The 15,225-nt window shown below is 42.0% G+C and overlaps 1 protein-coding gene across 1 annotated transcript in view; it reads left to right on the plus strand.

Moving 5' to 3' along the window:
- The first annotated feature begins 2,413 nt into the window (after positions 1-2,413).
- The window catches only part of SEMA5A (semaphorin 5A), a 364,913-nt gene continuing 352,101 nt past the window's right edge, over positions 2,414-15,225 (plus strand). Inside the window, exon 1 of the mRNA XM_029941086.1 lies at positions 2,414-2,476. The gene's annotated coding sequence lies outside the window, so the exon portion shown is untranslated. The remainder of the gene's footprint in view (positions 2,477-15,225) is intronic.

A 15,225-nucleotide genomic window follows, 5' to 3' on the forward strand; every position in this document is an offset into this window, starting at 1 on the left:
TTCTGCCATACATTGTTCTAGGGAGGCTGGTGCCTTGCATTAGTCTGTCACATCATAGTTTAAGTTTTTACGATTTTAATATTAAATTGAGGAGACTGGGTAGAGATTACTTGGTGGAATGAGATTGCTTGATTTTATGGTTTACAATTTCCCTTATAAAGTCTCACATTGTGCACCATATATGTTAATCAAAATAAAAATAGAAACTCAAATTTTTGGTAGAGTTTTTTCTATACCTTCTGCCTTTCTCTCTTATTTTTCAAAGGCATTACTTAAGGTACAATATATTCCCCAAAATGGGATCAAAGAGCCACTGTAGAGTGGATAAATTCATACAGCCAATCTGAATTTTATGTTCAAAATGCTCAATGTAATTCACACGGGTTTGAAATGATGGTCCATTTGGTTGTTTTGTGGGAATTGTTGCATATGTTGACAGCATTTGAATTTTTATTTCTCATTTTCTGAAGAGAGAAGCCCATCTCTGGATGGGATATTAGGCTAGGGCTGTGGTGTTGTCCTGAGCCACCTTGTCCTGAGCCACTTTGCTTTCAGCCTTTACTTCTAGAACAGCTTGTGCTGGGTGTGCAGGGCATTGATGGAACTTTCTAGAATCGGTAAGCAATGACCACAGCATCCTTTAAAATGGATTAATAGGATCTGTTCTTTTTTCTTTTCTTTTTCTGCAGCGCCGGTGTGTGAATTGGGCTTGGGTGTCCAGGTGCTGTGGGTCCCTAGTGTGATACATGGTCGAGGCAACGCTCCCTCCTTTCCCTCCTTGGTAAGTCGGACACCTCAATGGGAAACGAAGAACCAACAGTTGCATTGAGGCAGAGTGTGGTGCCTTAAGAATAACGCTCAGCTCTGCTGTTAAAAATGGCAGTGGACGAGTGGGCTTTCAGAAAGGAACCGAGGCCCAGAGCGGTGAAGTCACCTGCTCAGGATCTCACAGCTATCAGAGGTGGAGCTGGAATCTGAACCCATGTTCTTTTGTTTTTTTCTTTTTAAAAAATATTTATTTATTTATTTTTGAGAGAGGGAGGGAGAGAGAATTCCAAGCAGGCCCTGAGCTTTCAGTGTAGAGCCCACCCTGGGGCTTGAACCCACAAGCCGTGAGCCAAAGTCAGAGGCTTAACCAACTGAGCCACCCAGGTGCCCCTGAGCCTGTGCTCTCAACCCTAACGGAGTACTACCTAAGAGCACTAGCAATGCCTTCTAAGAACAAGGCAGACACTCTTTTAAATTTTTTCCTTTACTGGAAATACTCATGTCCTTAAGAGAAGCTCACAGTAAACAAACAAGAAAAAATGAAAGAAAAAAAGAAAAACTCACAATAAATATTAAGAAGTTTGTTTCTCAAACAGCAATCTAAATCAAGAGATGGCAAACTTTTTCTAAAAAGGGTGAGAATGTAACTAGTTTAGGATTTGCAGACAAGAGGTAAATGAGCAAATGTGGTTGTACCCAGTCAAACCTTATTCACGAAGACCACTGAACTGGAAATGACCCTCAGGCTATAGTTTGCTGAGCCCTGATCTACATGCTTAGGGCGCTCAATGATCTCACACTGTGGAGAATAAGTGTGTTTTAGTGGCCAGTAGGTAGGAGTCCTTTAACAAAATTCAGCCAGAAGTGACTTTTAATGAAGTCTGCTCTGATTTCAAAAGCCTACCCCTTAGAGTAAGTGCGTTTAGTGTCCAATGCTGGACGCCGTCTGTGGGCCCCAAGGGTATTAGTGTGGTTCCAGCAGCCACATAACAGCCTTGCTCAAAGCAGGCTTGCCAGACATTGTCGCTTCAGTGTATTATGTTAGTCTAGATTGTAGAGCTCTTTTATGAAAAAGGGTCAGGTAGCAGTTCCTCTTTTGGTCTCTGTATTGTTTCTAACTGTGACATTTTTATTTTGTGCCTTTAAACATACTATTGCTTACGCTTACTAGGGCTAACATGCAATTATTTTGGGCTGTCTGATAATTGTGTTGCTCAAAAGTGCTCTGGTACCAGATCTTTCTCTTTCACTGTGAGCAAAACCAGATGTTAATAAGAGTCAAGTTTGAACAAAGTTGACATAGTTAAATTACGGGATAACATGGTGATCTCCTTTGCCACACATACCACGTGAGATAGTTCCGTGGCTTTTGTACTGAACTTTTTCATACAGAACGATGCTTCTGCAAGAAGGTATGACCTGAAGTCCTATCTGACTATTGTTTGGGTTTTCATCAAAAAAAGATGGGCAAGGGAGAACCAGATAGTTTTGTTTCTTTACATAGTTTGAGCACAAAAATGTTCTATTCGTTTGTTTGATCATTTATTCTTTACTTCATTTGTAGAAACAAATAGGTCTAGCAAGCCCATGAGCCTGATGTAGCAGAACGTGTGGAAATACGCCTTTTGTAAGAGCCGCTGGTCCCTATAGGCACTTTTTCCATGAGTAATGGAAGTGTTCTTCACTTTAATAGCAATAATATAAAAAGGTAAATTTAGATTATAATAGTAACAAAAAGTTACATAATGATAGCTTATTAACTGGAAAAAATCAGGTTGTAAAATAATATATTTAATAAAATCCCATTTCTCTCAAACACACACACACACACACACACATACACACACACACAATCTGCACACAAGTCCATGTGTGTTAGAGAGTCTACTAGGACATCTATCAGTATCTACCAAACTCTAAACCAGATTATTTCTAGGTTTGAGGATGCTTACCTTTTTTTTGAGTCACATTCAAAATTGTTCACTCTCAAAATTGTTCAGGAGTATTATACTTTCACAATCTAAAAAAAAAAAAAAAAGAATGGAAGCAGTGGATGCTCATCATAAAAGTTATAAAGGGGGCGCCTGGGTGGCTCAGTTGGTTAAGTGTCTGACTTCAGCTCAGGTCATGATCTCATAGTTGGTGGGCTCGAGCCCCACATTGGGCTCTTTGCTGACAGCTTGGAGCCTGGAGCCTGCTTCTGATTCTATGTCTCCCTCTCTCTCTGCCCATCCTCTACTCACACTCAGTCTCTCTCAAAAATAAATACACATTAAAAAAAAGAAATTATGTAAAAGAGGGAATAATTTCACCCATAATGCCTGTGACAAAGACAAGCACTATTGTCATTTTATGCAGTCTTTTATACAATATTTTTGATAAAGAATGTACAGAGTTGAAGTAACAATAAATATAACATTTTACATATTGCTTTTCTCACTTGTTATACAATCTTTCTATTATACATATCTGACAATATATAATATTACTAAAATTGTTAATGAACCTCATTTTAATGCACTATAATATTCTATCATGTAAAGACACAATAATGCAATTTACTGCTTCTTTCTTGCCGGACATATATATTATTTTAGTTAACAAAACTCATGGATGGTGCCGAGATAGTCATCCACAGGATTCTAATCCTGTTTCCCAGATGTGTGTAGCTCACACTATGCACACACACATGAGCACTGGGCACATGAAGTAGATGCTTCATGAACAACATCAACCACTGCTATCAAGCTTTCTTCTAAGTGCGGGGTCACGTATCCATTAGGCCAAGATCGCTGCTCTTGACTGTTTCAAAACCCAGCAAGTTTTAGTAAGATTGCCAGTTGGCTTATGTTACAGTTGGTTTTGCTAACACCTCGCTATCACTGAGGATCATCATTAATTTTGGGGGGTCAATTTGATACTATTCCTTTATTTTTATCTGTTTCATTATTCACTCATTATGTTATTTGGTTGGTTATTTTTTAATTGTGTGATAATTAACCATGACGTAGAGAGAAGAGGACAGAGGGAGAGAGAGGGAATGTACAGGTGTGAGAGAATTTTTTTTCTTTATGCTTGTTTTGCTATGGAGATTCAGGACTTTTCTTACAGATTTTAACAGAATTTGTTTTTAAGAATACTAACTCTGCCGTTAATTTTTCTCCACTTCATTAGCTTGTGGACTTTACACTTTTAAATTTAACGAAGTATTTCAGTGTTGCCATATATACATTTTTTTTATAATGACATCATCCAGTGCTTAGGAATTTAGTAAGGGCTTTCCTTTCCTTTTTTGTGCTATGATGACAAATATTCATCCCTGGAATTCAGAGAACAGTTCGGTTATTTAAAAATAGGTCCTAAAAAAAATAGGTCCTGAACTTTGTAATTTATCTCATAGTTATAGTCTTCCTTTCTTTTTCCTCATTGACAAAAATCAACCCTCAATTTTACTCTAATCGGGATGTTCAATTACAATATTTGTATGCACATTGCTACATCCTGGAAACAGGAATCAAGTTTATAGTCAGACAACCGAAATACTTTCATTCTTTTATTAATCCTTATTTGGTTAGGGAAAAGTTAATTTTGCATTTCGAGATGTTCTATAGCTTTTACCTGTACTTTTAATGGCTCCTTATCAGTACTCTTTATATAATAGAACTTAATCCATTATGCTGGGTATGATTAAGTCATTATCACAGTGCTTTTTCTTTTGTTTCTTGTTTGTGCCTAACTTCCGGGGTTTGTGTTAAATGTTACGTTCTGTGACTGAAGACAGAGCTGGTCGAATTACAGATGTATTGGTTGGTGTCCTCACTTGTTGAGCTTAGAGCACTCATGTAACATATTAACTGAAACATGAATTCCTGTGTGCCTGCAACAGCAGTTCCATGGTTTGTATGTTCCATTAGATAGAGAATTTGCTAGATTTGTCTTTTTGCGATAGAGATTAACCTGGCTTTGGACGGATCCAAAGAAAGATCTAGAGACAACTCATATCTCTAGCTTTCCTTTTCTCAATTTTCTAGATTTCTTAGCTGTAAAATAAGGAAAGGGAAAGGACATCATTTGAGAGTGGGAACAGGCAATGAGACTGAGTTCTTGGAGAGAAAAAGACTAAATAGGAAAACAAATGTGCTCACTGAGCCGCTCTGGTTTCACTTGGTGCCGCCGTGCTGATTGGGATTTTATTTTGTGTTATTTGTGGTGCATTTCTATGTATATTATTGACACAGGTGCATCGCTTGCTTAAACATGCTGAGTGGTTGTATTTTGGGATAGAGATTTAGCCTGTCATTCTTAATAACGTCAGAAATACTAAAGCTGTGTATTTTACTCCTTATTATTCCTGTCCTATTGCCTTGTCAGTCTGATGGAAAAAATCTCTAGGAGGTGATCTGGAGAGGCTTGGCAGGTCTGATTTGCTTGGTTACTTACAGTGTCCCAGGTTCACTGACAGGACAATTGCCTGCCTCCACTGTCCCTGTGAGAATGCATCGGAGTTCCCATGATGGTGCCGTGGAAACCTTGCTTTCTCTCTTGTATGGGATTTTGGCCCTTTTCCTGGTTTGTGTAGGTGAGTGTCTGCCAAGTAGGTTTTGTTCTGGCTTTATGACCGCTATAAATATTTGTGAATCACAGATGCGTGTCAAGTTCAGGATCCATTTTCTTTCCTTTGCTTCATGTTTGAGGCAGGCAGGGGCTGGCCTACATGTGCTGTTCAACCTCACACACCCAGGAGAGGGGCAGATGTGTGTGGGGTTAATTGCTTGGATTTGAAGATTTACATGTGCGTGTAAGGATACTGCCCCCGTGATTAAACTGTGCATAAGATCTTTTTTGATGGAACTTTCCTAAGGGCATAAATATGACCCTGTGTTTGGATTTTTGAATTTCATGGGACTTGGGGTTTTCCTGTGTTGTAGCCTCTAGATCAGAGTATCGGAGAGGCCTCTAGAGCTTCAGGGCTACAAACCTAATCAGTTCATGTTTTATCCACTGGAGTTTTTCATGTGGTTTTCGAGTGTGTTTGTGTCTCTTTTAGCCTTCCAGCCCACAAAGGGATAAGAGGCATTTGCTTCATTTGCTTTTGCTTAAAGCTTGGACAGTAACCATTACTGGTTAAACCCAAGCAGAAAAAGCAAAGGTTGGAAAGATGGTCAGGAGATTCTGGGAAGTAAATACCACTGTATTTTTATATGACAGGATCTAAGAATAGTCAACAGATTTTTTTATTTCCAGCATCCACAAATTAGGTCTACATTTTTGTCAAGCTCAAATTACTTTTGTTGTGGGATGTGACTGCCTTGCTCATGGCTCAGAGGCCGTACACCTTTTGAGAACTGTCCCCCCTTCCTCCATCGAAAGCCACCTCCTGCTACAGTGATGGTTTGAGAGAGAGGCTCCTTCTCCAGCTGGCCAAGCACACAGCCCACCTGGAGGCCCCCCTGGGTTAATTCTAGTTGAGGCTGTGCCCTGAGCTGGTGCTCCGATACCCTGTTCCTTCTCTCCCACTCCAAGGTAGCACCTAAATTGTTCTTCCCTTTCTTTTTTTTCCCCCTCCCTTTCTGCTGGATCTACCACCTTAAAAAAATGATCCATTGACCTTCATTTTCCCTCAGTTACAACGCACATGTCTTGTCTTTTCTTTTTTCTTTCCTTTCCTTTCCTTTCCTTTCCTTTCCTTTCCTTTCCTTTCCTTTCCTTTCCTTTCCTTTCCTTTCCTCTTCTTTCCTTCTCTGTTTCCTTTCCTTTCTTTTTCAATAGAAAAACTCCTTGAAAGCATCTGCCTATATTTCTTGTCCTCAATTCCTGTGTCTGCATTTCCTCTCGAACCCACGTTGACTGCTCAGTCCTCCATCACTACTGCCTCTTTAGGTCACCAGGTACAGCCATGTTGCTGACCCTCAGGGTCAAGGCTGCCTCAGCATCACACTTGACAGTCAGTCAGTCAGTCAGTCAATTAGCTGCACTGTTTCCCACCCCCTTGAAGAATTTTGTTCAATGGTTTCAGGATACCACATTTCTTTGGTGTGATTCCTAAACATCCCTGGCCGTTCCCTTTTACCTCAGCTCTCATCCCCTTGCTCTCCACCTCCAGAGTCGTGGGCTCAGTGCTTTGACCTCACCTCTATCCCACCATCTTTCCCATTTGCGTAATTTCTGCCCTCCCCCTGATGTATGTGTCATGAGGGCAGAGATTTTTGCTTGTTTTGATCACCGGTCCATCTCTGGGCATAGAGAAGAGTCCAGGAAGTAAAGAGCTTATCATTAATTATTTGTTGAATGGATGGATCGATGGATGGATGTCTTGAGATTTTCCAAACTGGGTGAGAAAAGCCCTCTTTGTAATTTGGGCATGAGGAAGAGATGGAATTATTCCCCCTCTACTTCCAAATAGAGTTTAGAAATTTTCCAATATTGTCAGGCAGATACATATTTGCAAGTTCACTATTTCTCAGTTCACCTGTCACCTCCCTGGAACCTCTCTCTTCCCTCTCCGTGACCAAATGAATTCGGTTGCCCTTCATCTGTGTCTGTGCACTTTTGGGCACGTCCCCACAGTGGCAGTTTCAAGTTGGATTCATTGTGGTATTTTTGTCTATGTTTAGGCTTCTCTTCAGACTGTGAAGCCCTTGTCTTGATGGTGTTTATCTTCCTGGTAGTTAACACCCTGGCACACAATAAGTACTCATTACGTGTGCGTTAGTTAATGAAGAGATTTAGACTGAAATTTTGTGAAACATAACTTACTCTAATGGCTGTTAAGAGTGCAATAAAAATGTGCCTCTCTAGCCTTCTGATTGTGCTACATTTAAGATGTTTATTTCATGAGTTTACAATAATTAAATAATTAGATTTGCTGAGGCCATTCTAGCCCATCCTGAAATTGTCCAGGTGAAGCCAGAATAATCTGGTCTACTGCCTTCTGAGGAGTCTTCACTATCTTCCCATAGAAGCGACTAGTATTCATACTGTATCTTAGATAGGAGTCTGTGGTCTCTCCAAAGTCTCCTTCTCCCTAATGGCTTCTAGAAGATGTGAAGATGACTTACAAAGAAGGTGACTGTAATTAAATAGCATGTAGACTGAAACCAGTGCCCCCCCCCCCACATGGTAGGATCAGATGATGTCAGTTCCTTCCTGGCACTTACATTTCTTAAATTCAGCATGTGGACTTCCTGTCTGTGTCACGGAGAATTTCATCAGTATCATCTTCAAGGAGTACATATTCTTAAATGTAAAAATAGCACAGCACACCATGGCTATCACGTCACGGACCTGAGCCAAGCTTAGGACCCTGAAGTCTTTTTCCTTTAAATCAGTTATTGAAATGTACATGCTCAAAAAATAAAATTGATGTGTCTTTATAAAGTCCCTGCCAGGCTGGGAGCACAAATGTATGCTAGTTGAATGTATGTATGTGTGTATATGTAAATATATTTACAGATAGATGTAGGTAAAGGCATAGATCTAGATAGAGGTAGGGAGACAGAAATAAGTATGTGGACACAGAGGTATAGATACAGATGGGCGTAGATACAGATACACACACACACACACACACACACACACATATATATGTGGATATGTAGGCATGTAGAGTTATAGATAGAGATGTAGACAGAGATCGCACTATTATTAAGACTTACTAAGGTTACTATGTTAGGATTGCAATCGAGGAAATAAATGTGGAACATGGTGTACTGTGGCCTAGCATCGCGGCTTAGTTATGAATTTTTGGTAAAGCAATTAAGAGCTATTGGAGTATCCACCCAATAGAGGAAACTCATAACTATTCAGCTTCTATTGAATGAATGATCTTTCCCTAATTTGGTCCTACAAGCATGTGTGAATGTGCGCATGAATGCCCGCACACACGTGCGCGCGCGCACACACACACACACACACACACACCACATGCATTTTTCATTGGACAGTGTGGACAGTCGCTGACCTTTTTTTATCAGCCATTCCGAACATGTTGCCATTGTGTTCACACCTGGGCACATCAGCTAGGATGCTTCCACAGGCCAGGCACACAGTAGGTGCAAACTAAGAAGGAACAGCATGAGTGAAGCTTGTGAATGACCACATGCGTCCTTGTCTTAGTGCTCATTCTAAAGCATCTTCAATGAACCAAGCATCAGCGTCTTGTATATATTCCAGCTTTGGCTTTTATATATATTTATATATTATACATTTATATAAGTTTTATTTATTTTGTGAGAGAGAGAAAGAGAGATAGAGAGAGAGAGAGAGAGAGAGAGAGAGAGAGAGAGAATGAGAGGGGGAGGGGCAGAGAGAGAGGAAGAGGTAAGCCGCCGTCAACATGGAGCCTGATATGGGACTTGAACTTATGAACCATGATATCATGACCTGAGCCGAAACCAAGGGTCAAACGCTTAGGTGACTGAGCCACCCAGGTGCCCCTGACTCTGTTTTCTTATTCACAGACTGTCTCATGGCAGACCATGTACAAAATTAGTTTTGTTTTCTTAGGCAAACCCTACATGGTCAGATGGATACACGTACAAGTAACATGACCCACAAATGCATGGTTTCTGGAGACCTTCTTGATTTGGAGCAGCTTCTCCTCCTTTGCCTGAGCCCAGGCCAGTTCCCCACGCATAGAAAGTGCACGATGTAAATATTCCTAGGTCACCTCTGCCTCCGGCAGCACTCAGCCATGTTTGGGTCTGAAGGACGGCTTGGACCTGTTCCCAAGTGCAGCCATTCAACAGCCCTCCAGAATGTAGCAGTGACAATACAAGCTGAACTAAGCTTCTCCAACTTTTCATAATATGAAACATTGTCTAAGCCACTGGTAATATCCTGGAAACAATTCATAATATGGCTCAGATTACTAGGGCATTCCCTGTGTCCCAGGCACTGGCATGACTTCTTTACTTACATCATTTCATCTTCTCAACAGCCATACAAAGCAGGTTCTAAAGTTATCCCCAGGTTAGGGATGAGAAGACTGAGGCATAGAGAGGTTAAGAAACTTGCCTAGGTCAGGCTGAGGTTGCCTGGATGGCCAAGCCATTGGCTACCATATCCCTTCTTAATCCAGCGTGCGTTTCACCTCCTTTGTTTTGTAAAGGTTACCAAGGTAGCTCCCCTGATGGAATGTTATGGAAAAGAATCGTAAAGCAGCAGAACCTGCCTATTTTAGATGTTGCAAACTAAAGCTACCATAGGTTTCTGCAAATAGTGTCTTGGTTTCATTTAACTGAGCTAGCAGATATTTTGAGGGTTGGAACCCACTCTCACTGTGTAATTTTCTTGCGGAAAACACATGATTTCTGGTTAATCTCAAACAGAGATCCCTCATGGATAAACATCTGTATAAACAAATGTCCCTGAAGCATCCCTTCCTGTATATAGGGGTCATCAAGGACTCACGGGCATCCCAATTAATGTCTGATTGGAAATCGTGTTTCTGTTATCGATGTAGAACACTAACCCCTTTTCATGAGAATCGCCAGGAAACTGGCAAGGTCAAATAACCTATATCCATCCCACCTCCTCATCACCAAAGAGACATCTACTGAACACATCTGGCGGATAAGACCATTTCAGGCATTGGAAATACACTGGGAAACAAGACAGGCCACCAAGTTGTCATGGAGCACACACATTTTAGGTGGGACAGTTCGACAATAACCAAAAATTATATGACAATACATAAGAAGGCTGTCATGTAGCGCCAAGCGCTGTGCAGAGAACTGAGAGGTTTGTGTGCTAGTGAGTAGGGGACAACCTTGGATGTGTGTAGCGAGGAGGGGGAGGGCAGTGTGAGTGACCGCAGGGGTGGCTGAGAGTTAGAGCACATAGGGTTTGTAGGGCAGGACCCAAAGTGGATGTTCATTATGGGCATTGAGAGGCCTTGGTAGAAACTGTGGAGGGTCAGGATTTTGCTTGCATTTTTTAAAACATTTTTTTCAAGTTTATTTACTTTTGAGAGAGAGAGAAAGAATAGAGGAGGGGCAGAGAGAGGGAGAGAGAGAGAGACTCCCAAGCAGGCTCCACACTGCCAGTGCAGAGCCCAGTGAGGGGCTGGAACTCACGAACTGTGAGATCATGACCCACGCCGAGATCAAGAGTCAGATGCTTAACTGACTGAGCCACCCAGGTGCCCCTTGTTTGCGGTTTTAAATTGTTATTCAAACTTGTCATCATTACCATTGGGAAAATGGACTGTGGGGTAGCAAGAGGGGAAGCTGGAAAATCAGCTAGAAGGTCACGGTAGGTGGTGGCACAGGCCAAAGGGTTGTTGGTGGAGATGGAGAACACTATGTAGGTTTGGAGTGTTTTTGGGACTAGAGTCAATGGTATTCTCATGGCCTGGGCATTGGGAGAGAGAGGAAGCAAAGTTAAGAATGAATTGTGGATTTTGGACATGAGAAAGTCAGCAGATGATGGGTCATTTACTGAGACAGAAGCCCTGGGTGCAGGCAGGCACCAGTTTTAGAGGGAAAAACAACAATTCTTTTAGAGCCATGTTAATTTTAAGTTGACAGATATCATTGCTCATCCAGTTGGAGAGAATAGGCAGAGAGCTGTGTGAGTCTGGACTATCTGGGAATGACTGGAACAAGAGACATATTTGGTAATCATTGACATTCCCAAGTATTAACGTCCAGGGCTCTCCCCTAGGACCCTGGAGGGTGCTGCAGACAGAACCATGGGCACGTTTGGGGAGGGTCCTGGCGTCTGTTGGCGAGCCCTGCATAGTATCACACTGGGTATTGTAGGGCTTTGATACTCCAGGAGTGGTCGTCAGTGTGACAAAAAGTCCCAAAGATAGTTCTCCCTTTGAGAGAGATTTCACTCCACATCTTAGCAGCAAAATTCTCCACGGTTGTAACATTAAATGCCATTCAGGTTCTAGAGAATGAGGTCGGATTCTTACAGTGAAGTCTGCCATGGGAGCTCTTGTCAGCATTTAGTTTGCTTTTTTTCTTCCAATTAGCAGTTCTGGCTGTTTTTCGTAAATGCAGTCTCTTCCCAGTTGAGTCCTGGGAAGCTCAGAGCCAGGCAAAACATGGGTTTTAATGATCTAGCCCATTTTCCTTGTTACCATAATGCTCCTTTCTGACATAAAAATCTGCTCTACAGTTTTCTCATCTTGCTCTTTTAAGTATTATATGTTTTTCCCTGGGGACCTTGGATTAGTGAAAGGTCAGTATTGAAGAGTCCTGTTGAGTATTTTTGCTGCCATATTTCATATTTCGTATTTCAGTTCTGGCTGCGGGCAGCACACTCGTTGACTAAATCAATCCCTGTGAATGTTCGCAGTGTGCTGGGTAGGAACTGTGATGTGGTGTTAATAACCACACAGCGGACAGTGATGCAGGCCAGAGAGCCGCTTGGTGTTTGATTTCCTGTGAGGAGCTTAGTTAACCCCACTTGCATCATTGACGTCTTTTGTTAGAGGATCAAAGCAATGAAACCCAGGGTGTCACTGGAGTTTTATCAGTGGCGTAGAACTTTGATTTTCTATCAGAGAGAAATACATCTGGCTTATTAATGCAAAGTTGAAAGCTCACCTTTCTCATAGTTGGTGAAAATAAGCTTTGACACTGGTCATTAAGATTCCCTCTGGTAGCCGTCATCCTTGTACACCGGCACACAGGGCTGTATGTTGAGAAGTAATGGGTTTGCGCATCTGTCAGCCACCCAGAGAGCTTTGGGAAAAGGCCACACCAGACTTATAAGGCACAGTGATCCAGCCATGGTTAAAACAGATAAGCTCAACCCAAGAGTAAGTTATTTTTTCCTGGATCATTCCATGGGTAAAATGCCAATATATAGAAAGCAATGTATTCATAACTTAAAGGATGTCATTTTAAATTTATTTATTTATTTATTTATTTATTTGCTAATGTTTATTTTTGAGAAAGAGTGTGAGCAGGGAGGGCAGAAAGAAAGGAGGGCAGAGGATCTGGAGCAGGCTCTGCACTGACAGCAGCAAATCTGATGGGGGACTTGAACTCATGAACCTCCAGATCATGGCCTGAGCTGAAGTTAGATTCTCAACTGACTGAGCCATCCAGGTATCCCAAGATCTCATTAAAAAAAAAAAAAAAAAAACAAGCACATGAAAAGTTGCTCAATGTCATTCATCATCAGGGAAATACAAATCAAAGACACACTGAGATACCACATCACACCTGTCAGAGTGGCTAAACTGGACAAAACAGGAAACTACAGATGTTGGCGAGGATGTTGAGAAACAGGAACCCTCTTGCACTGCTGGTGGGAATGCAAACTGGTGCAGCCGCTCTGGAAAACAATGTGGAGTTCCCTCAAAAAATTAATATAGAACTACCCTATGACCCAGCAATAGCACTACTAGGAATTTACCCAAGGGCTCCAAGGGCTAGAGAAGTGCTGATTCATAGGGGCACATGTACCCCAATGTTTATAGCAGTGCTTTCAACCATAGCCAATTTATGGAAAGAGCTCTAATGCCCACCAACTGATGCACGGACAAAGAAGATATGGTTTATATACACGATGGAATACTATTTAGCAACGAGAAAGAATGGAATCCTGCCATTTGCAGCAATGTGGATGGACCTGGAGGGTGTCATGCTAAGTGAAATAACGTCAGTCAGAGAAGGACAGATACCATATGTTTTCATTCATATATAGATCTTGAGAAACTTAACAGAAAACCTTGGGGAAAGGAAAGGGGAAAGATAGTTACAAACAAAGTGGGAGGGAGGCAAACCATAAGAGACTCTTAAATACAGAGAACAAACTGAGGGTGGATGGGGGGTCGGGGAGAGGGGAAAATGGGTGATGAGCATGGAGGAGGGCTCTTGTTGGGATGAGCACTGGGTGTTGTATGTAAGCCAACAATAAATTATATTCATAAAACAACAAAAAGAATTAAAAAACACCCTGTTGAGGTATGATTGACTTATAAAAAGAGGAAGAATATCTAATGTGTATGTACATACATTGATGACTTTGTGAAGCCAATGCGATTATCAGGGCCTTCAACATACCTATGACCTCCCCAAATATCTTCCTGGCCCCCTTAATATTATTGTTATTATTGATTTTTTTCCCCAGAATATTTAACCTAAGATCTATCCTCCTCACCAATTTAAGTCTATAATACAGTACTGCCGCTCAGCTACAGGCACTATGGTGTATAGCAGATCCCATTTTAAAAATCTGTGCTATTTTTAGAGATTGAGAGTCACTTCTCAAGAGTGCCATTTGGTCAGGCACCTGGGGGGCTCAGTCAGTTGAGCGTCCGACTTCATCTCAGATCATGATCTCACAGTTTGGGGTTGAGCTGACAGCTCAGAGCCTGGAGCCTGCTTCAGATTCTGTGTCTCCCTCTCTCTCTGCCCCTCCCTCATTCATGCTCTGTTTTTCTGTCTCAATAATAAGCAAACATCAAAAGATAAAAAAGAGTGCCATTTGGAACAGGTCAGTTGGGGGTCGGAGGCAGTCAACCGGAATTCTAACATGTGGTTTCCCCTCTCTGCTGCACGGTGGTGTTCAGATCTCAGGGGCACGTGTAATGCTGGTGTCTCTTCTCAAATGAGGGAAGTGAAGCCTGCTGAGGGCAGGAAAACCTAAAGGTGGAATTGATCGCAACTGGTCAGGGCTTCTCATGACTGCTCACATGCTATGAGGCCCGAGAACACCTCACCAGAGGCTCTAATAAGGTTTATACTTGACCCAGGATTTCGGATGAGGTCATTGAGGTGAAAGGGGTTCCCTTGTCCTATTTAAGACTAATTTTATTCCACCAGTTTTGGGTTTAGAAACACTGTAAAACATCTTCTGTATTGTTGATAGCAACAATAGTCTGATAAAAATTCAGCAGATACAAAAAACCAGTGATGCTGAAAGAGGCCTGGGAGGCTCAGGTGGAATGATCATGACCACCCAACAGAAAGCTTCTGATTTGATGACTTGCAAAATGCTGGAGATGACAGCACTGGGTAACAAAAACTCTTAATGGAAATGAAAGACGTGGTGGACATGTCCCATTGTTAGCTTGCTCTTTGGTTTTCTCTAAAGTGGACAGAAAGATTACATGTGCCATTTTTAAAGGAACTGCATCCGTGTTCCCTCCCTTGCCTCATAGGTACCACCGCACGGCTCCCCTCTTGGGGTGCCAGATTCTCCCCATGCTGGAGACGGGGTCTGGGTGAAGCATATCCCAAGGCTCCCTGTGCGTTCTGCTAAGGGAGTCATCCTTCAGTCAGCACAGAGTAGGACTGAGGCTGAAAGCTCCGTGGGCAGTGCCTTGCCCAGATTTGAGAATTACCGAGTGGCACATCTGTGGCATCCACTGCGTGGCATCGGACCCACCATGTTACTGAGTTTCTGTGCCCTGGAGTTCCTGTCGTACAGGGAAGGGTAGAGACAGCTTTTGTGCCGATGGTGAAGAAGGAAGCATTTCTGGACATGTCATTT

The sequence above is a fragment of the Suricata suricatta genome, chromosome 6, assembly GCF_006229205.1.
Source record: "Suricata suricatta isolate VVHF042 chromosome 6, meerkat_22Aug2017_6uvM2_HiC, whole genome shotgun sequence".
NCBI lineage: Eukaryota > Metazoa > Chordata > Mammalia > Carnivora > Herpestidae > Suricata > Suricata suricatta.